Here is a 22,780-nt window from a genome sequence, read left to right as displayed (position 1 = left end):
GGCTGTGTTTCAGAGTGTCAGCCGGTGGTGACGGTGCATGTGCGGTCGTGTTTCAGAGTGTCAGCCGGTGGTGACGGTGCATGTGCGGTCGTGTTTCAGAGCGTCAGCCGGTGGTGACGGTGCGTGTGCGGCTGTGTTTCAGAGCGGGTGTCGCCGGTGATGGCGAGCGGCGGTCCGGGCCCGCCGGGCGGCGAGGGCCGCGCGCTCGGCGCCGGCCGCCCCCTGGCCCTGGAGCGCCAGGTTGGTGTTTGGGACACCGTGCTGCTTGAGCCACTCACCGAGCAGGCCTTCATCGCCAACCTCCACCAGAGATACAAACACGACCAGATTTACGTGAGTAGCGCGTTCAGACCCCACCCGTGCCGGGCGCTCGGCTGGGAGAGGAGGGTTTACTTTGACGCTTTGCGGTAACAACCACCATCATCAATCCTGAGCGCTACAGAGCTCCGCATTGACCAAGCTGGGAGACCAAGATGCATTACCCGACATCCAGAGTAAAAGCTGAATGGATAGTGCGCCACGTTAAAAATCGCGGAGCTTAACTACCTTAAAGTGACTACCTGGAGTCCGCTTGCTAGAGGCCACAGCAAAAGAATCCGCTTAGAAATCACACGTTGAGGCTGCTATCAGAAAAACAGCAATCACCACTGCATCACCATTTGTTATTAACGCGTCCTGACTCTTCAAATCATTAGAAGAAGAATGACACACTCCGACTGCATCATGCGGGGTGAGACTGCTGAACTCACGTAGCCCAACAGAGCTGAGTGCCAGTCTTATAACTGCTGCATTGATTAACGCGATCGACATGAAAACATCCGATTGCACCCAACCAAATTAAATTAACATGACATGGCACATCCGTGTCGTAACATTTTCCGGCATAAAAGTGACGCCGCCATCCAGAATGACTTGAAATGCTGGAAACAGCGTGGTCCGAAGAGCCGTAACGACACAATTGGTGTGCGGAGTAATTGGAACAATTTTGTATTGCGGGCTTGTAACCAGACCAAATTCCCAGGGTGTGCACGAGAGGACCAACATAAAGTCAAGTGCATGGTGCAAGCACGATTCATTTTTTGCCGGATCGCGGCAATGTTATCCCAGCACGACCAGCGCTGCTTTGAACGAATTCTTAGCGTCTCAAGTAAGCTTGGCTGTCTGGGATGGAAGAACAGGTGCAAAGTCGGACAAAAAGGTGCAATAACAGCATTCCATTTTCGTGTATTGCATTGTATTGTCAAACCAGTGAGTTCATACATTTTGGTGGCTATTAATGCGCCTGTGGCGATGAGATGGATGTTTAGGAAGATAAAGAATGTGATAAGGGGAGGGTTAGGGAAAGAAAATTAAGAATCAGGACTGGGTAAAGTAGAGGTAATGATACGAACATACGACCAGAAGCTTGCCGGTCTCAGGCGCTAAGCTTGACTGATTGATAGGATTCACATGGAGACAGGTTGCAGAGTTAGAATAGCGTTACTCCTACAAAAACGATGCATATGATTGATTGCGTAACATTCTTTTGTTTTCGTTGTAATATCGTCGCATCGAAGTTTTGTCGCCTTCGTTTCATTGCCTTCTATTCGTTTTCTTGGTTCGTATAAATGCTTTTAGATTTGGTTTCGGTTGGAGCGTTCATTTCTTTCACCGGAGTTTTCCAGCTTCCGAACACTCTCATACGGCAGTCACATTCCCGAAAAATTGGCATGTTCTCTGCGAAGTCACGTGTCGATATGACTCAAGCGAAGCAAATGAAGACTTGCATCGTCTTCAGGATAACGAAAAACATAAAACGCAGCCATACATCTTAGGTATGTGACGAATGGCCTTCAAAAAATCTTCCTCCAACAGGTGCCAACTTCTTGCTACTCACCGACATTAGCTATGCCTGCAGTGTCAGTTTTCTCAGTTTGGTCACAAGTTCCCAAACAGTATTATTTCAGTGATAGCAAAATTGATGATACGTCATTCGCCGAGAAACCCCGAACTGACTGACGGAAATAAAGAGCGGTATAGAAAGCAGTTAGGTGGATGAATAATCATTTGTCCTCCGGCAGAACCCCTCCCATGCCTTGTTGATTTGTAGGTCTTCGAGTGTTGAGGAAAGCATCTGTCATGCCGTGGCTGGTCTGATCAGGTCTGGGGCTGAGATCTGAATGCCACTGGACGGAGCGCTGCCCATGCGCTGCACAGCTGATGTGCTCGGCACCCGTTTCCGCTCGTGCTATTTTGGCGCCGTGTCGACTCCAGTAATATCAGCTCTGCTCGTTTTGGCTGCTCATCCGGCATGCCTCGGATTCCTGGCTCGCCACTATTTCAGCGATGACAAGCGCTTGCCAGGGCTGCCCGCTGCCTGCGGCGGACGGCATGCCGCATAGTGCGATGCCGACCGGGCGCGGTCGACGGCCGGCGGCCGCACACCGCGGCCCGCTGTCCCGTCACTGTTGGGGAGGGGCGGGAGGGGGGCGGGGGGGGGGTAGCTGTCCTCCCGGGTGGTGTGGCACGCGGACGGCCTCCGCGCTGATGACGCATCAGCCAGCTGCGCTCACACTGATGACGCGTCAGTCCGTTGCGTTCACACTGATGGCGCGTCGGCCGACAGTGTTCACACTGATGACGCATCAGCCAACTGCGCTCACGCTAATGACGCGTCAGCCGGCACGTTCTGATCTCTCATGGCTCCCGTACTTGCAACCGACATCTCCGTCCTGTGGCATTCCCTGGTCCGCCATACCCCTCCCGGTGTGTCTCCTGGTTCGCCATACCCCTCCTGGTGGTGTCTCCTGGTTCGCCATACCCCTCCCGGTGGTGTCTCCTGGTCCGCCATACCCCTCCCGGTGGTGTCTCCTGGTCCACCATACCCCTCCGGTGTTGTCTCCTGGTCCGCCATACCCCTCCCGGTGGTGTCTCCTGGTCCGCCATACCCTTCCCGGTGGTGTCTCCTGGTCCGCCATACCCCTCCCGGTGGTGTCTCCTGGTCCGCCATACCCCTCCCGGTGGTGTCTCCTGGTCCGCCATACCCCTCCCGGTGGTGTCTCCTGGTCCGCCATACCCCTCCCGGTGGTGTCTCCTGGTCCGCCATACCCCTCCCGGTGATGTCTCCTGGTCCGCCATACCCCTCCCGGTGGTGTCTCCTGGTCCGCCATACCCCTCCCGGTGATGTCTCCTGGTCCGCCATACCCCTCCCGGTGGTGTCTCCTGGTCCGCCATACCCCTCCCGGTGTGTCTCCTGGTCCGCCGCATCCCTCCCGGTGACGGTTGCTGGTTAAGTTCAAGGGTGGTAGTCATCGTTTCTGGTGGCCTGTTGGGTTGAGTGGTGAGCTTGGTTAGTCGGCAGGCTCACACAATCTGAACGCGGAAGCCATTGTGGCCTTCTTTACCCAAGAGCATGTCAGGAGTGCTGATTTGGATAAAATAATTCGACATTCATTGGTGCCCAGGGGAGAAACACACACCGTTGAAACGGAATGTGAAATGGAAAAGATGGAACGTGATAACATGAAAACACCTCATAGTGTTCGAAGAATCGGAAGAATCGAAGACCATCGGAACCTACGATTAGGGGCCCGAAAGGCTGCCCGGAGGTCGCGTTCAGGGACCCAGCTTGCAGGGCTGGGTACTCTGATGCCAGCCAGAGGGCCCTGCGCGCTGATTAGGGCCCCCCTGAGCCGATAAGTGTCCATATGTTGGTTAGTGCCAGCAGTAACGCGCAGTCGGCTCCGTGGCGGCAAGTGTCTGAAGGCGATTCACATGGGTTGGGGCCGCAGCCTCTGTTAGCGCCTCACAGCCCCCCTATGTTGGCGTCGGCAAGAGGCTGTGTTTGAGGATTCCCGGAGAGCCTAGAGGGTGCACGTAGTTCGACGACCAGGGGCTCCGTCGGAGGGTCTAAGGGCATGAAGGGCTGGTCGGGGTGGAATTCGGGAGCCCTGACCAAATGGGGATGGCTCCTAAATAGCAGTCAGAAGGCCCGTTGTGTTGATTAGGGACCTCTTGAATCGATATGGGCCAATATGTCGGTCAGACACCACCAGTGCCGCAAAGTCGGCTCGGCGTCGGTATGGGCGTGAATGTCCTCCCAATCAGCTATAAAACCGGGGCCAGGGATTTACACTGGTCGGAGCCTCTGTACCTATCAGCGGTCCATAGCGCTTAACAGAGGGTCCTGCGCTCGCGAGGGGCCCTGAGCCGACCAAGGGAAGCGTGCGATGAGGCCGAAGAGGGGGCTCGGACGGCCCACCGGAAGCGACAATCAAAGGCTCAGTTGGATGGCATAATGGCCCGAAGAACGTGCTGTAGGCCACATGAAAAATCGCGACCAGCAGGGTAGCGACCTGAAATACCAGCCACAGGTCCTATTGCACCGTTTGAGGAATTTCTGAGACAATAGGGATGTCTAAGTCGGCCGGAGACCACGAACACCGAGCAGCTGGCACCATGTCTGTCTGAGCCGTTGAGACTTATTTCGCAAGCCGGGACCCGCAGTTTGCAATGTTCGGGGCCCTTGACACAATGAGGGGCACTTGTGTCGGTCAGGGGCCACAGTGCCTAACGAGGGTTCTGTGGCGGCAAGTGATCCCGAGTCGAGGCCGAGTCGGAGCGGTGTTTGAGGGAGCCCGAAGAAGGGCGGAATGGTCTCTCTAGGTTAAAGATTAAGCGCTCGGTTGGAAGGCTAAAGGACCAAAAGGGCTGGCTGAAGGTCACATTAAGGACCACCGCCCATAGGGCCGTGATCTCAAATGTCAGTTAGAGGATCTCTTGCTCCGATTGAGACAGAGCGTTCAGACAGACCCCTGAGACAGAGCGCTCTTCTATTTCGGCCAGACATCACCAACAACGAACAGCCGTCTCCGTGTGGGTCTGAGCTCTGGTGGCCCATTTCCCAAGCAGGGGCAAGGCCGGGCCCGCAGTTCACATTGGTCGGGGCTTCTGAACCGCAGTGGCCCACAGTGCCTGACAGGGAATTATGTGCCAACAAGGCGCCTCGGGTCGGTCAGGGGAAGATTTGCTTAACGGGGACGGGGACGGCGCCCTGAATGACAAATGGCCGCTTGCGTTGGTCGGGCCCTTTGACAGTGACAGTAAACACGAGAGCGTGTGATGAGTGCTCCCATTGAGGCAGTTGAAGTATTCTGTGCCGGCAGGGAGTACCGGAGGTACCTTCCCAGTGCCGAAGGGTGGGCTCTCCAACCCAATTACAGCATGCGTTCGTTAAGCCGAACTGGAGTCCATGTGCCAATTATTGGACCACCTACGGCGGTCATCGATGTTGTTGCGTCAATAAGGGTTCTCTCGTCGATACGGGGCTAATTGCGCGGGTCAGAAGGCCTCCCGCCTCAGGGAGGAGAACAATGGATATAATGTATCCCTCTAAGGGCCTCCGGATAGACCAGGGGATCCTGCCACGTGTCGCCAGAATGGCAGTCGGACAGTCGGAAAACACCTCGCCGTGGGGCGGAATGGTCATTCAGCCCTTGACCGGGAACAACAATGTGCCCCACAGTGTTCTACTCAAGGGAGCCCTTTCCCGGAAATAGATAAGGGATATCAATAGTGTAGAGTGTGCCGAAATTAGTTGAAAAACCCACATGGCTATCCCAGTTTGTCTAAGAACGTCCATTCTTTCGCACAATCGACTACTGAAACAAATTACATGAAAAGGCTTGAGTCTGCGCACCCGCAATCCCGGGAGCAGGAGAGCGATGGCCTGGGTTGCAGATTTCGTAAAACCGAACCGTTGGCCACAGCAAGTAAGCTAGGCGGCAGGCGCCATGTGCGCAAGAACGACCATCGCAAAATAATGTTTCTGAACGCCTTTCAAAATTAATTCATACAGTTAAAAGATCAGAACGGGCAAATAAAAAGTTACAGCAACACGAAAGCAGAGATTCTGTCTCTACTCTTTGAGTTCCACGATCAGATTCCGACACCACTTCGCGGTGATGTAAAGGCCAGTCTGTTAGTATCATTAGTCTAGGATTCGCACAGGAAAAGTGCACGCTCGGAATATTCTTTAAATGTATGATTTTATGTCCTAAAGCGTTCGAATGTACTGTTTCAGATGTGTCATCATTTTCGTCCTCCTGTTGGCTACGACTCAGTGTGAGCCGCGGGGTCGATGCTGCACGGCCTCTAGGGACTAAACGCCTGGCGGGTTTTTGTTGCTAAGATGTCCAGCGCGCATGCTCAAAACTGCGTTACACAAGCTGCACCACTAATCGAATCTGACCGGATATTGGGAAGTTCCAGACAAACACGACTTGGCAATATCAATACAGTGTTGACCCATTTTAATCTTCAATGGACATTCGCGGGGTCCTTGATATATCTGTGCAACCCAGATAAAAATGCTGACGAAGTTTATGAGTTCGATCGGCTTAAAAAGAGTTCACTGGACCATTGCAAAACGTAGAGCCCGGCAGTTTATTTCAAGCAGCCCTTGAACGCACAATTTTCTGTTTTTTGTTTTACTAAAGTGCAGGCAGAATTGACCTCGAGGTGGCTTCTGACTTTTTTCCAGTGCTGGAAGGTGAAAATGAAAAAATATAAACGAAAAACACACCCTGATTAACACATGGTTCATATCCAGCCTTTTTTTGTGAGGTCTTTTACTATCAGGGAGCTCTTTGTTAACCCTATGTTTCTCCCCCCTCCCCCCCCCCCCCCACCGCACTTTCGCAAAGACTCTGGCCACGCACCTGGTTCCCATGGTCATCCAGCAGAAAGTAATTCATTACTCCTGGGCTGCAGCGTAATGTGTTAGGTTTTTAAAAGGTATTTGGTCATTCATAGTTGTCAAGTTCAGGCTCGTTTTATTCCATGGCATAAATATGTCAGCAGTATGCCATAAACCTGATGTGGGAAGAATGCCTCTGTTGTTCAATTGGTGACGTATCGGAGGGCATCACTTGCGGTAAGACCATGAGTTACTCTTCCCTGCGGGTCACGCTGTGCGCTGTCCCAGTGCTGGGTGTCGCCGCCCAGCGCTGTCGTTAGAGGATACTGCCGGCCAGCGCTGGTCAGAACACCGCTGCCGTCTCATTCATGGTCAGACGGGGCTGCCGCGCCCTGCAGTCTGGTCGATGGTTGACTGGTGGCAGCGCCGGCTGCCGCCGCCCGACCGCAGTCATAGAATGTCGTCCGTACCGGGCACCGCTGCCCTCCCCCCTCCCCCTCCCTCCTCCCCCCACTGCCCATTACACGGCTGCTCGGCACTTCCTGGCCGGCAGCGCTGGAGCGGCACAGTGGCGCTGGCTGGCGACCGGCCAGCTGGGGCCGGCCCACAGACACGCGGGCCCGGCTAACAAGGAGGCCCACAGGCACGCCGAGCCGGCTGACAGGGAGACTGCAGACACGCTGACCCGGCTGACAGGGAGGCCCTCAGACACGCCGAGCCGGCTGACAGGGAGACTGCAGACACGCTGACCAGGCTGACAGGGAGGCCCTCAGGCACGCAGACCCGGCTGACAGGGAGGCCCTCAGGCACGCAGACCCGGCTGACAGAGAAGACCACAGGCGCGCCGACCCGGCTGACAGGGAGGCCCTCAGGCACGCAGACCCGGCTGACAGAGAAGACCACAGGCACGCCGACCCGGCTGACAGGGAGGCCATCAGGCACGCAGACCGGCTGACAGGAGCCCTCAGGCACCGCCGACCCGGTTGACAGTGAAGACCACAGCGCGCCGACCCGGCTGACAAGGAAACCCTCAGGCACGCGACTCGGCTGACAGGGAGGCCCTCAGGCCACACCGACCCACTGACCCGGCGAGTAAGGGTGCAAGGCACACACTGACGGACAGCGCCACGCAGACATACTGACGTGGTGTGAAAGAGCCAGCCAGGCCCATGGCCACGCCCGCCCGGCCAGTGATGGGCTCGAAGTTGCGGCATGCGTGCCCCTCCCCCCCCCCCCCCCCCCCCCCCCCGGTGCAGGCCTGGATGCCAGACACATTCTTCAGTCGCCACGGCCAGCTTTGAAGCAGTCTCAGCGCAAAGCCGGCGTGGGTAACCTTCGAGCTGACACACGTGCACCGGAAACGTCCAAGGATGCGCTGTACACTGTCTACCTGGAAAGCCGTGATGAGTTAACCTGGCATTTGTTTGTAGCTTCAGCTCACGCTTTTCGGCGATATTCAGTTAAGTCATCGTGATGTAATTCAGTACAAACCAGCATGACTCACATCACTGACTGACGCACCATCCGCACCGTTTGCGTAGGCAGTCCGCTTGCAAACGCGTCTCCATAATTCACATCATCCCGCACGTTCATGCGTAATAACGGCGCGCGTGCTGCAGCTGAGTGGCTGATAGCCGGGCGGTGCTGACCAGACGCGGCACGGGCCGGCGAGCCCCCGCGCTGGGGACCGGGCGAGCTGCTCTCCCGCCCCGCGGCGCTCACCTCCCCGCTCCGCTGGGCGCTGGAGAAGGCGCACATCCTACGCGTCAGTGAACGGCTCATCGGTCTTACGATACGCCCACAGCCTTTTGGCGTGCTTTGAGTCTGGCAGGGACGGCATGAGCCCGGCAGGATCCGCGAGAGGCAGATCAATGCCAATGCTACTTTGTCCCGCACTTGCAGCGCGTGTAACTGCCACTGTGTCATAAGTGTATTGCACGATGTGTGATCCACTTTATGTGTACGGACGGGGGCGTAACGGCCGAGTGGTTAGCGCGTCGGACTCCCATGTGGGGGTCTGAGTTCGAATCCCAGCTGCGCCATGGCCCCTGAGCGGTCATATGGTCAATGTTGTTGGTGTTCCATAAAAGCAGCGCGACGACGTACGTCGCGTCCTTCAAAAAAATAATACGTTTATGGACTATGAGATATTCCCTGAAACGCACCATTCACGAAATTGCAGAGCCGTGTGCAGTACGGAACCAGCAAAATTTGGGCACAGGACAGCGGCGTGCTGGATGCAGTCATTCGCAATGAGCTCGGAATGGCGAAGTGTGTGCGCTGTACGTACAATGTGTATGTAAGGCCTAAGGCCTAATAGTAACATGCGCATACAACAATTTGTGGGATGGGGCGTCCCCAACCCAAATTATGTGAAATGACAGCCCTACCGATCTGACATGCCCTGAACCACGTTCTCATAAGGCAATGGCAGGAAAGGTACCAAAGGCTAAGTAATCATATATAGTAGCGATATATGGTATATGGTATTATAAAGCATAATAGCTATCTAAGGCAGCACCGCAGCCATAAGGAGTCCGCGCCATGAACCGGTTCACCGACTGTGCTCATGAGCTCATCTAGAGGCCTCATGTGCGCTAATTTTTGGCTAGCGTGTCCTTGGAATGGCTCCATTTTTAATGGGGTCAAGTGCGTTCGGTGCGAACTGCGAAGTGCTAACGCCGTGGATGTAAGAACAGAAAGGGAGGGGCGAAGGGGGCAGCAGGGCATGCTTCTCCGGCGCTTTTTGAAAATACTCAACAGTAAACCCGTAATTATGTATCCAAAATGCCCTTCCAAGTTGTCGTCCCCCCCCCCCCCCTCACCACCACCACACACCTGGACTCCCTACTCACCGCTACGAAAGTAATACCCATTGCTGTTATTAAACGTCACTGGTTATGAGGTTTCACGAAAGCATGTTTTTTTTTAAATATGCGCCGAAGGCGGGACACCCTCTCTAAGTTGTACTTAAACTAAATTAGCACCGCGATGAGTTTGCCTGAATGGTGATGGGCCTGGGTTTTGCTAAACGCAACCTGTTGTCTGGACTGGACACTGACCAAACCGGTCAAATGGTTCGAGTAATGAAATTAGTTTGCCCAAGCCCACTAGCCCGAAAGTGCGGGTTTTCAGTCTGCTTTCAAATACAAGACAGCCGCCTACGTAAATTTTTCCCTCCTTATCAGGGGAAATGTCATGTCTTAGATGGAACGCGAGCCCACATGCTGCTGCGCCTCGAACACACTGTCCGCCACTGTCTGCGGGTCCGGAGACCGGCGTGCTGGCCACTTTGGCTGCGGAATGCCAGCGCAGAATGAATCGTCGGTAAAGCCGACGGCGCCAGCTGGCTGCCTCGTGTCCGTGCCGGCGTGCTGACGCTGTGACGTCCGGTTCCAGACGTACATCGGGCAGGTGCTCATCTCCGTCAACCCCTACAAGAAGCTGGCGCTCTACACCAGTGAAGTGATCCGCGCGTATCGGGCCTGCTCGCGGTTTGAGCTGCCACCGCACGTGTGAGCTCTCCGGCTGGGGCCGTCGGTCAGCCGCCCGGTGGGGACGACGCCGCCGGCGCCGCGGCGCTGCCCCCCCCCCCCCCTCCCCCATAGCGGGTGTCTTGTTTGCCCGCTGGATATGTAGACGTGTTGCATATCTCAGCTTTCCCATCCTAAAGACTTCATGTGGGATACGCCAAGTTCGTGCTGTATGATATGCATTGGTCTGTTCTGTCTGCTCTCTCTGCTGGGGTTGGAGGGCCTGGTATTTCAGTCGGTGTACCTCCACGCACCCGTCACCAGCAGAGCACAGACTAGTCTGGCTGTGCGTTGTGGCTGGATTGCTCCAACTGCAAGATTGCCCTAGACCCCGTGAGGCATCGCCGCTTCCTCAGGACAGGGCAGGACACGTAGCACCTCGGACGGCTGAGTTATGAAAGCAACTGTTGGCAGTGTAGCAGGCCTAATGCATGGCATTGCGTCGGCTATAGCTACATTATTGCTCAGCTGAAACACATTATTGGCTGCTGCAATTGGTCAGCAAACGTTGTTGCCACCTGGGATTGTTACTATACTCACCCAACTTTTCCTTTCCGCAGTAATTTGCGTTGCGTGAAGTGTCACGTGCTAAAGTTTCCTCGTGCGACTCTCGTCAGGTACGCCGTGGCCGAGGAGGCCTACCGGGCGGTGCGTGAGCAGAACTGCGACCAGTGTGTGGTCATATCGGGCGAGAGTGGCTCCGGCAAGACCGAGGCTTCCAAGCTCATCATGCAGTACGTGGCCGCCGTTTCCGGCCGGGCCAAGGAGGTCAACGCCATCAAGAGCCAGCTGCTGCAGTCCAACCCCGTGCTGGAAGGTGAGCGGGCGTCGGAGCTGCCGAACGCCAGACGGGTCCGCAGACATTCCTTTCTCCAGCAGGGTTCCATTACAAGAGATATAAAAACAAACAGTGCAAAGACACTAAGTCCGATTTCAAAGATCCAAAACGATTAAAATCAAGTGGCAAAGTTATAACTGATAAAAGTAAAATACAGTTGACCAAAATGATTAAAGTCACACGCATAAACTCAACTGGCAAAAAGTCGATTGCAAAAATCAAGCAGGCAAGGAGTCAAAAGGAATAGAAGCTAAATAGATCAAGGCAAAACAGGGTGTCAATGAAATACACTTATCCTTGCCAGGAGCCCTGACTTTCACAGGGTTTACGAATGCACTTGGAGTCCTTGGCCAGTTGCTCGCTCGGGGGAGCGAGGGCTACAGGGGTGAGGTAAAGCCCCGCCTCTGCTCAGGCAGTGGGGCCCAGCCACTGAAGCCTCGTGAATGTACGGAAGGGCCGGAAAGGTACCGTATTTAGATTGGAATAGTCTCCGCACGGTGCTAGGCTTCTTGACACGTGATGATTTTTCGTCTTGTGATGCCTTTTAACTCATTTGTTTTTTACCCTTCAAGCTCAGAACATCATGATAATAAAATTACTGTGCCCACAGGCGTAGTCACGTATTTTCATTTGAGGAAAGCATCAAATGCAGTCTCCTCACAGATGGGAGGTCCTGGATGGGGACTTTTTAAAGAGCCTCCTGGGCTTGAACGGGAAGAGGGCAGCTACACCCTCATAGCATTCAATGTCTCATCACAACTATATCTAGCGCTTTTTTCTAGGTTGCAGACAATGAAGCTCGCCTTTCTTCCAATGATGTTGCGGTCCGGGAAAGGAAAGAAAATTTTAAAGGCCACGGGGGTAATGGGACCACATCACAATAATCAATTTCAGACCACTTATACTTGATCACGTTTTCAGTATGGACCTGCTGAGCAGACGCGTTTATAGTAGATAAAGTGAAAGGTAGAGGTGATAGTAGACAGGACGACATCCATGAAAGGCAGCCTGATTTCTTTTAAGTGTGGTTTGGTTTGTTATTTGCTGCCGAGCACCCAGACTTTAGGTAAATTTAGACAAAAACTTATTTGAAATCGCCCGCATGTTTCGGGCTCGAGTATATGTGGAGCGGTTATTGCGTCTTATGAGTAAGTTCAGGGAGAGGTGGAACACCTGTGCATCGCTGCGCAGGTAAATAAACTCTCTGTCACGCCAATATGTCTTACCGAAGGTGGAATGATCACGAGCTATGATGTGAATTAGAGGCCCACAATCCAGTAAAGGGCTTTTTAACCCAACTACGGTCTTCCAGCCCTGGGCAGTGCCATTTTGGAAAAGGACGTAATTGCTAACGTTTAATCCTTGGATTTCTTAACGTTTAAATTGGTGTCTGGGTACCCCCTCCCCCCCCCCCCCGGCCAGGCCTGTGATAGCAGTGCAATACCGTGTTTTATCAGACGTGTGAGATTGTTTTAAAGATTGTAGCTCCAAAAGTGTGTGTGTGTGTGTGTGTGTGTGTGTGTGTGTGGTGTGTGTGTGTGTGTGTGTGTGTGTGGTGTGTGTGTGTGTGTGTGTGTGTGGGTGTGTGTGTGGTGTGTGGTGTGTGTGTGTGTGTGTGTGTGTGTGTGTGGTGTGTGTGTGTGTGTGTGTGTGTGTGTGTGTGTGTGTGTGTGTTCGGGGAGGAGATCCTTTGTGCACCATTTGGGCTCAGTAGGCTGAGTACTTTATATCCACGAAATAAGGACCAAGCATCCACCTTACCGGACTGGTTCATGCTCCTGCACGTATGTACTGGGACAGGACCGCACGGTTTGTTGGATCTCGTGTCCATACACTTGTGGCTTGCCTGTCGAGTCATTCACTGGTCATATCGTCGGATTCGTTGAATAAGGCGCCAGGGGCAGGACGAGCTGGGTTTTCCTCTGCCGGCCAGCTGGCGACCGTGTTAGACTGTACCGCAATACACGGCCGTGCTGCGGTACGGTCGCCCGCTGGCGCTGCCCGGCGTGGCCTCGGTGGCGCCTCCGTGAGATAGCGCCTCCGTCGGCAGCGATGCTCTCGGCAGGCCTTGATGGTGTTTGAATGACGCCAGCGCGGAGTCGTGTCGAGACAACAGCTTTGTATGTTGGCTTTGTGTATGTACGCATTTTAAAAGAAAGGGATGTGAGCTGTCTTTTCTCCAGTGTCTCATGGCTATAAGCGAACTTGCGTCCATTGTGTGTGGGGAGTGGTGGACGCCGTACAGTGACGAGACGGTAAGCTGGTAAAATGAATGGGTAATTCCAGTGATCGTATGCTATTTGCAAAATATGATACCTGTCGATATAAAATAGGGACTCAACTTCAAGCAATACAAATGAAAGTGAATTCAGAATGCTGTCATTGAGGGGTGGGAAAAACGTGGCTTGAAACGTCAACGTTTAAAAAGACATCGCGATTAAAATTTAAGGCAAACTACGTTTCTTAGAAGATTCGGACTTCCTTCAAAGTCTAGCAATGTGTCATTTTGGCCCGACATTCATCATCCGCGGACAGGGGAGGGGAGGGAGAGGCACTGTGACACGGTCCGCGTGCCCCGGCCTACATCCGCCCTTGGAGGTCACGTGCACCGTGCAAATACCCTCCGTCACGCTATCACGAGGAAGGCTGTCAGTGGGTTTCCGCAGGACGACGTGTGACATAAATACTTAGATTTTGCTTTCAGTGAGTAACTTGCGCACGCTTCCGGTATGTGCGTTGCAGTCACACAACGATTCAATTTATGGGAGGCAAAGCTTAAATTGTAAGTCCAGTCCGGGTCGCTCATCAACCCCTAACCCCCAACGCACCCCACCCCCACTTCTACACCCCCGACCCAGTTCAGGCGGGTGGAATAACCTGTAATGAGCCCAGGTCAGCCACACACTCTCAGAGCTCAGGCCAGGTACGCTCTTAGGGCAGAGCTCATGACAGCCAAACACTCTCAGTTGGGCTCAGGCCAGCCACACATTCTCAACGGAGCTGAGGCCAGCCATCCTCCTTCCAGCGCACCTCAGCCACACACTCACTCACACCACACACTCTCGTCAGAGCTCAGGCGAGCCACACACTCTCAGCAGAGGTCAGGCCAGCCGCACACTCCTGACCGATCCCTGACCTCCACGAATGGGCGGCCATTCGCTACCCGCCGGCTCACATTGATCTTCATTGCAGCATTTGGGAACGCCAAGACGCATCGCAACGACAACTCGTCTCGCTTTGTGAGTACTCTGTCCGCTCAGTGGCCTTCCTCACCATTGTGAGCGTGCTCTATCCAGTCAGTGGCTTTCCCGGCCATGGTGAGCATGCTCTGTCCGCTCAGTGGCCTTCCTGGCCATTGTGAGCATGCTCTATCCAGTCAGTGGTCTTCCCGACCATGGTGAGCACGCTCTGTCCGATCAGTGGTCTTCCCGACCATTGTGAGTATGCTCTGTCCGATCAGTGACTTTCCGACCATTGCGAGCACGCTCTGTCCGGTCAGTGGCCTTCCCGGGCATCATGAGCATGCTTTGTCCGGTCAGTGGCCTTCCCGACCATCGTGAATGCTTGACATTGATGAATATGACGCTGACAGGTATACGCAGCTTGAGAGTTTGACTGCTGGAGTCGTGTACAACACAGTTCGCCTCTTGTTTTGTCCTCTGTGATATCTGGGTGTAAATGACGTCCCCTGCCAGGGCTGTTTCTGTGTCTAGTTCTTACAATAATAGGTTGCTTGCTTCTAGATTTTCCAGAGATGCCCACGGATTGAGAGCTTGATTTTGTCGGTACTTTTCTATATCCGTAGAAGGCAACACAGATGTATTTGATTAGTCTGTGTAAACGAGAAACAGCAATCACTTAGCTCCTACGTGGGCCTGGTTAACAGTTCAGTTATTTGGACCAATGTTATTTATTTGTTTTCACTTCAGTCGAAAGTCAATGTGCAGATCGATGCAGATCTGAATAGATGCCGCTCATGTGTATTTTGTAAGTGGGTGGACTTTTGAGCATTGGTAAATATCTGATGATGAGTATCTGAAGAAGCATTGCAGTTTAAAAGTGTCTGCAAGGTGACTAAGCCAACGTTCCATGCACATTAAGCATGCCGTATCTTCGTGTTGATTCCTTGACATATCCAACAAATGTTCACTCCTCAAAGCGTTTCGTGCGGCATCTAAGCGATGACTGTAAATGCTGTATATGTATTCTGATATAAGACATGGATGCTCCTAAGGAAAATGTGGTCGACTACCGCTCTCTTCCTCTCACAGATACAAGGATTTTCTGCGATAAATCTTGAGGATCCGTGAGCGGCCGCCTAGCGCGTTTAAGGCTCAGGAATTTAAGGATTCATCTATCATTTGGTCGTTCAGTCTCTCTCCTTTTCCCTCCCCACACTCGCACACTTTTTCCTGGCGGGGCCGAAAAACGAGCTGACAACTTTCACACCATTAGGCCATCAAGAGCGGGAGGTGTCTGCTGCAATTCTGCAGTCAGACAACCGACCTGCGTTGCTTCAGACACATCTATCGCCTGGGAAAGACGAGGCAAAAATCCCGCGGCTCGTCGCCATGACAACGGTGGCGCACCCGCCACTTCTAAAGCTGCCCGCTGGCATGTCGTGCGCCCGACCACGCTTATTCAGACCCTCCATTTCGTTCGAGCAAAAAAAGAGTCACCTCGGCTGCATGAGTTCTGATGGTAGTGCTCTGTGGCTTGCTGAAGCCATCCCGCTGATTCATGGTCTCTACGCCAGGGCAAATACATGGATCTGGAGTTCGACTTCAAGGGGGACCCGATCGGTGGCCTTATCACGAACTGTGAGTATCGCTGTAACTGCGTGCTGGCGACTTTTTCATCAACCGCTGCAAATCGCTTTGTTTCAAAGCAGAGTGATTTCATGCGTATTGCCTGTGTACCGGCCGCTTTAGACAGTCCGGCAGATCAATGGTTATTGTATGTGACATTTATTTGCATTGGGTCAAAGACTATTCAGATAACACGTGATAGCTGGTGCCCACCAAAGGTGCTAGCACCGTAAGAACGATTGTCAGACCGCGTTACATCATCGTCAGTTTGCCTTCCTGCCGTGGTTCCTGGGAGCGTGTTCTCCTTTCATTTGCTTACGTCGACAGCCTCAGAAGTTTATTTAGAACTCCACTTTCAAAACTCACATCCTGCGTTCAAAAATAAACCTTTGGGTTGGTATGTAAAGGAACGTGCCGTGATGCCTACCTCGCTCATCTATTCAGCGTCCAGTCAGAAGGATGTGTACTTTACGCCAGCAGCAGGTGACGTATACAAAGGTGTTAAACCAATCACGAGTGCCTGCCAGCGCTGAGCCAATATTTCATGTGTTACCAGCACGATGTATGCCGACTGCGCGACTCATGCGGCCCACACCGCGCCCTGCTTGGATCAAGAACAATTGTGCGTCCGTGTCAGCGACTACGTATGTTCGTGATGTTCGTGATGCCCACTACTGCGCGGTCTGCTTGTTGGCCCGCCGACCTGTCGTGACGAGTCCGTGCGGCACTGCGTCTGGTCCGCCCGGGGCCTGCGCCAGAAGCTCAGGAGCCCCACCTCGAATCAGACCGGCGCTGACTGCTGCCATATCTCTGCTGCCAGATCTGCTGGAGAAGAGCCGCGTGACGGTGCAGCAGCCGGGCGAGCGAAACTTCCACATCTTCTACCAGCTGCTGACCGGAGCCGACATCCAGCTGCTCAGTAAGCGGGGGCGGCCTGTGTCTCCGCCGCCGCACCGGCGCGTCAGCAGCGATGACGCCAAGCATGCGTCAGACACCGTCATCACCGCACGAAACGTGTGCACAGCGGCGATGTTATGCTGGCTCCGTCTCACGCTCTGGTGTGCATGTTGGATAAAGTTTGCTGAAGATGAGGTCTGAATGCGCGGTGCATTGTTGCCTTCGTGCATGGATAGGAAAGAGATATCGCTTAGTGACTCATACATCAACTTTGAGGACTAATGTTCCTGAATAAATACGCGAAATGGTTAGCGAACACTGCACTTTTGCAACTATAATTTTAGATATTCACATTCCCTGTGCTCTTCCTTGTCCTGCAGAATCGTTGAAGCTGCAACGCAATGTGGAGAACTACGAGATTTTGAAGCAGGGCAGGCCTCTTCAGTATGACTCCTTGGATGACAAGAGGGACTTTCAAGTCACGCGGGTATTTATTTGCCGCTGCCTTTGATCGCATATCACTGATAGACGGCTGTGATGGCGTGATGTAGACCTGATGGGCTGACCACTGGTGTACATGAGACGATCCGTTGCCGTTGCCAGAAGTAGTGCACCGATGCAGTGTTGCGGTGTCTACCTGATGGACAGGTGTGATGCCGCCGTGTTTACCTGACGGACCGGTGTAGTGCCGCCATACCTGAATGACCAGTGTTATGCCGTAGCGTTTACCTGACGGACCGGTGTGATGCCGTCGTGTTGACCTGACGAACCGGTGTGATGCTATCATATCTACCTGACGGACCGATGTGATGTTGCCGTGTTTACCTGACGGACTGGTGTGACGCTGCTGCCGGCAGCGCGCGATGGACATTCTCGGCCTGACCGTCGATGAGCAGCAGGGCATTCTGCGCGTGATCGCATCCGTTCTGAAGCTGGGCAACGTCACCTTCTCACCCGTCAACAACATCGACGGCTCGGAGGGCTGCGTGGTGGACAACGAGTACGGTGAGTGACTGCAGGATGGCCGCCGCCCGGCCGCCACGTCGCCAGCAGAGCTGACGCCTGCACCGCCGCCGCCCGGCGCCACGCTGCCGGCAGAGCTGACGCCTGCACCGCCGCCGCCCGACCGCCCGCAAACCATCACTCGGCTGCTGCGGCCGTGGACAGCGGTGCCAGTCAATGTCATACAGAGACCGTGTGATCGAGAGGTCTTCCTTGCGATCAGTACAGTGTGGAACCTTTCTTGGCAGCAGGTTCGGACATGTCCTTACCTCTGTTTAAAACACCGGCCTTAAACCTTGCCCAGCTCTAAACATCTGTGAGGCGCGCGCACCCAGAAAGACCCCAAAGAACACCTGATTTGCCGCGGCAGAACACCTACAGGATTTCAAGATCTTCCGACAACACTCCACCATCAAGACACTATTCATTACGTTGGCATTCTTTTGAGCATGAGTGCGAGCTCGAGGGAACAAAACCCCGGTCAGCGACGCTTCGCGCCCGCCTGCCCGCTTACGCGCGCCGCGCATGGCTGTTTTTACACTGCAGTTTGCTTCGTGATCTGGTATGTGTTCTGAATTGATGGCTGTTCATTGTGCTTGACGTAATTTAGCTGTCCGCATCGCCAAAAATGTAAATGCATCGTCTGCATGGCACATTAATCATTTTTGTCGCTGCTTTTTTGTGATGAACATACAATGAGGCGTTCAACCGTCCTGTTAATCATGCATTATGCCGCCTCAGGTCTGCCGTATACTGTTGTCGTAGGTCAGCTGCATTGATCAAACGTAAATATTGTCGCATGCGTGCCCCGAAGTTTGCCTGTTCGGTGTTAATACGCGGCACAGATGTAGCAGAGCCCGCGCTGTTCCGTGACGTACCGAATGCTCGTAAGGCACGTGTCATGCTGTGCCGTGCCGTGCCGTGCCGCGGGACCTCCCCGGCGCCGCCCGGCCGGCCCCGTCCGCTCCGCGCGCCTGATCGCACACGCCGGCTGTTCGCAGAGGTGTTGGGCACGGGGGATCTGTTGCTGGTTAGCTTTGAGGCGCTGAAGGCGGCACTGACGCAGCGTTTGATGCCGGCCGGGCCGTACGACTGCGTGTCGCGCGGCAGCACCGCCTGCTCACCGATCCTGCAGCCGGCCGCCACCTACGCAGGTACAGCGGCCGCGCCCGGCGAGCGCGGCCGGCCGCCCGGGCAGCGTCTGACGCGTCCGGTATTCGGCGCCCGTACCTCGGGTGAGGCAGGCATGGGCTCGCGTCCACAGCCGCGCACCGCCCACACGACAGGCGGGCAGTCCGGCCGGTGGTGTGGGGACTGATGCGGCATCAACGCAGGCAGCACAGACCACATGCACGGGCAGGGCTTCACTCAGCACAGGAGCACAAGTCACAGTTCACCTACATCGTAGTAGCCAAAGATACGCAGCAACGTAAAGTGGTCCATTTCCGAATGGAATTAAGTTTTAGATGACGTCATCGTGGTTTAGCGTCAAATCAGGCGCATTTGGGTTGTGGGCTTCTGTGCTATTGTCGAGCCGTCCGATCTAGCAAGACACACATTGGTTGCAGTCTCCATGTCAGACAGTGACCAGCGGGAACCTGTTCAATGTCGAAAGACTTTTAAAAAAATCCCGGAACAGTGACCGACACAGCCTAGATATCTGATAGCTACAAACTAAATTTGAAAGCGAAAGAAACTAAATTTGAAGCCACCACGTTGTAGAGGAATCGCAATAATCCCTTCTTAGTTTCCTACAAACATCAGAGATGCACGGTTATTGCCCGCCCTCGTCTGTAGTGGACTTGTCGGCGCTCCGGCGGCTTTGTTTACGCTGGCGGCTGCACGGTCAGCTCGCAATTACGTCTCTTAGTGACGCCCCTCATTTCCGTACGGCTGAGGCGCCGGAGCGAACTGCGCAAATAGCGCCTGCATAGGTAAAGGCGTCCGTAAGCGGATGGGCCGCGCCTCAGCCGGTGATCGCCACTGGTCGTCTGCGGCTGAATGGCTGGTAACGGTCTGTTCCGGACCGGCTCCAGCCGGAGAGCTGGCAGAAGTCTGACACTGATGGACTTCAGCCGGAGAGCTGACAGCGGTCTGTTCCGGGACCGGCTCCAGCCGGAGAGCTGGTAGTGGTCTGACACTGACCGGCTCCAGCCGGAGAGCTGACAGCGGTCTGACGCTGACCGGCTTCAGCCGTAGAGCTGACAGTGATCTGTTCCTGCCCATTGGCTCCAGCCGGAGAGCTGGTAGTGGTCTGTTCCTGCCCACCGGCTTCAGCCGTAGAGCTGGCAGCGGTCTGTTCCTGCCCACCGGCTTCAGCCGGAAAGCTGACAGCGGTCTGACGCCGACCGGCTTCAGCCGGAGAGCTGGTGGTGGTCTGACACTGACCGGCTTCAGCCGGAGAGCTGGTAGTGGTCTGGCACTGATCGACTTCAGCCGGAGAGCTGGTAGTGATATGACACTGAACGGCCTCAGCCGAGAGCTGACAGCGGCCTGTTCCTGACGATCTTCATCTGGGGACCGGCAGCGGCCTGTCCCTGACCGGCTTGTACCCGTGTCCCATGGGCGGCCAGTCCTGACCGTCGGTCCTTGGCCGGCTGCCTTCGGCGTCACCGTCCCTTCCGCGCCCTCCGGCCTGGGTCGGCGATGACTCGGCCAGCCGCGACGTCCGGCTGGCAGCCGCCCGGCCTCTGAGTCACGTGCCGCTGCACCCACCCCCCCCCCCCCTGCGCTCTCCTCTCTCCCGTCCTCGTCTCGCCGGCGACGCCCGCGACGCCCACCAGGACGGTGGCTCCCGTCTGTCACCGCCGCCTCCGTCCCTCTGACGTCACCAGCACTCCGTCTTCCGTCACTCAACACCCAGCGACCACCACCGCGGGAGGCGTCCCACTGACGTCACTGGCACTCCGTCTTTGGCCGCTCAGAACCCATCTACCGTCGCCATAGGAGGCATCCCACGGGCGTCAGCGGAGCTCGGTCCTGTGCCGCTTAACACCCAGCGTCGTCACCACAGGGCATGTGCTGCAGGCGTTATCAGGACTCTGTCCGCTATCAAGCAGCATCCAATGGCCGACACTACAGGGGGCATTCCACGAACATTGCTCACAACACTCTGTACTAATGACCCACCACGCAGAAACCGCCAGTACAGAACGGGTCCCTCTGACGTCACCGGTACTCAGCCGTCCTCTACTCAGCACCAGTTTCCTCCTCTCTAACAATCAGCACCAAACGATCGTCACCACAAATCGTGTTACACTGACGTCACCAGCGCTCTGTCTTTTGTTACTCGATGCCGAATGGTCGTCTACACCTGACGTTTCACTGTGACGTCATGTGACACTGTCTGCTGGCATTCAGCACGTGGTGGCCGTTATTACGGGGCGTGCCCCACTGAGGTCAATTGCATTTCGTCCTCACCAGTCATGCAGCATGCAGTGGCGGTCTTCACGGGACGCGTCACTCATGGATGCCGCCCCCCCCCCTCCCCCTCCCTCTCTTCCCGTCCGCCGCTGTGGCCCAGCCGCCAGCAGACTATTTATTCCGCTTCCTTGCCTCTCTGCTGTACGGACACCCCCCCTTGATCGTATCCTGTAAATTCTTTGTAACATTTCTTACTTCCCTCTCTCGTCGCTTTTAGGGCCTCGGTGGTCCACACAAGGCTTAGATAAATATGTTTCACGGGTGTTCATCGGGTGATATTGATCACTGGTGCCCATCCCTCTCTCCATGTTTAACTCGGTTATAGCGACGGCTACCCCACCACCGATGCATCGTTCGCATGTCATTGATTTATTAAACGCTTGAACACGTACACACTCGGCTTTCGAGCTCTGCGGAGCTCGTTGTTGCCATCAGCTACTACTTGCCTGAGCTGTTTGAATTTGTTTTATGATGGGCTTTTTGTTTTCCTGTCCGAAGCCAGTAGAAGCATCTGTCAAGCTGGGTTCTAACCTCCGTATGATGGACTATGTTATCTTCGTTGAATGAAGCTTTGCTTTTGCATTGCATGAGCAAGACATGTTATTACGCCGTTACAGGGTTAAGCTGCGACGCGCATCTGTGTGGGCCAAAACTAAAAGCAGAACCTAAATTCCTACTAACTGTAAGGCAAACAACTAGTGGATTCAATGCCACAAACCAGGTGATCTTGGGTCCTGACCCATCTTGATCTGCCCGGCATCAGACTGCGCTGTGCCTGTGGTGTACTGCGACCTGCGGAATCGCTTTCTTCTCCTGTCGATGAGGTGTCGCGTCGCGGCACCTACGGCGGGCGGCGGTGAGCGGAGGCGGGGGGGGGGGGGAAGGGGGGGGCAGACCGCGCGACGGGCCGAAACGTTGAGGTGTCGCGCCGCCGTGCCAAGAATGTGTCCGTCGGCTGGCGTAGTCGCTGCGCCGCCCGCTGCAGAGCACGGCACCGACAGGCCCTCAGCTCAGCGGGGCTGGCCTAACCGCCGCCCGCTGCAGAGCACGGCACACGACAGGGCCTCAGCCCAGCGGGGCCGGCCTAACCGCCGCCCGCTGCATGGCACGGCAGCGACAGGGCCTCAGCTCAGCGGTGCCGGCTAACCGCCCCCCTGCAGAGCACGGCACCGACAGGGCCTCACCCCACCGGTGCCGGGCTAACCGCCGCCCGCTGCAGAGCACGGCGCCGACAGGGCCTCAGCCCAGCGGTGCCGGGCTAACCGCCGCCCGCTGCAGGGCACGCCACCCAGGGCCTCAGCCCAGCGGGGCTGGCCTAACTGTCGTCCACTGCAGGGCACGGCACCGACAGGGGCTCAGCCCACCGGTGCCGACCTAACCGCTGCCCGCTGCAGGACGTGACGCCTCCGAGGTTTCAGCCCGAGCAGTTCTCACTCGGCCACGGTTTTGTTCTCAGGAAGAATATTCCGACGTCTGTTGTGCGTCTTAGCTTGAGCCTTATTAGTGTCCCTTCGATCCTCTTTGCAATGAAGCCCTTTGGTTAGGCTGTGCTGCAAATGACTTAATGATCAGCACCAGTGGTGCACAACCATTCTCAGTAAGG

General features: G+C 55.1%; 1 protein-coding gene across 1 annotated transcript in view; it reads right to left on the bottom strand.

Moving 5' to 3' along the window:
* The window catches only part of LOC119111858 (unconventional myosin-Ia), a gene marked incomplete in the record, with an annotated part of 106,475 nt that overhangs the window by 33,708 nt on the left and 49,987 nt on the right, over nt 1-22,780 (bottom strand).

This window comes from Pollicipes pollicipes, unplaced genomic scaffold (assembly GCF_011947565.3).
Source record: "Pollicipes pollicipes isolate AB1234 unplaced genomic scaffold, Ppol_2.1 Scaffold_7261;HRSCAF=8764_pilon_pilon_pilon, whole genome shotgun sequence".
NCBI lineage: Eukaryota > Metazoa > Arthropoda > Thecostraca > Pollicipedomorpha > Pollicipedidae > Pollicipes > Pollicipes pollicipes.
Note: the sequence above shows the minus strand (reverse complement) of the source record. Positions and strands in the feature narration are given on the sequence as shown.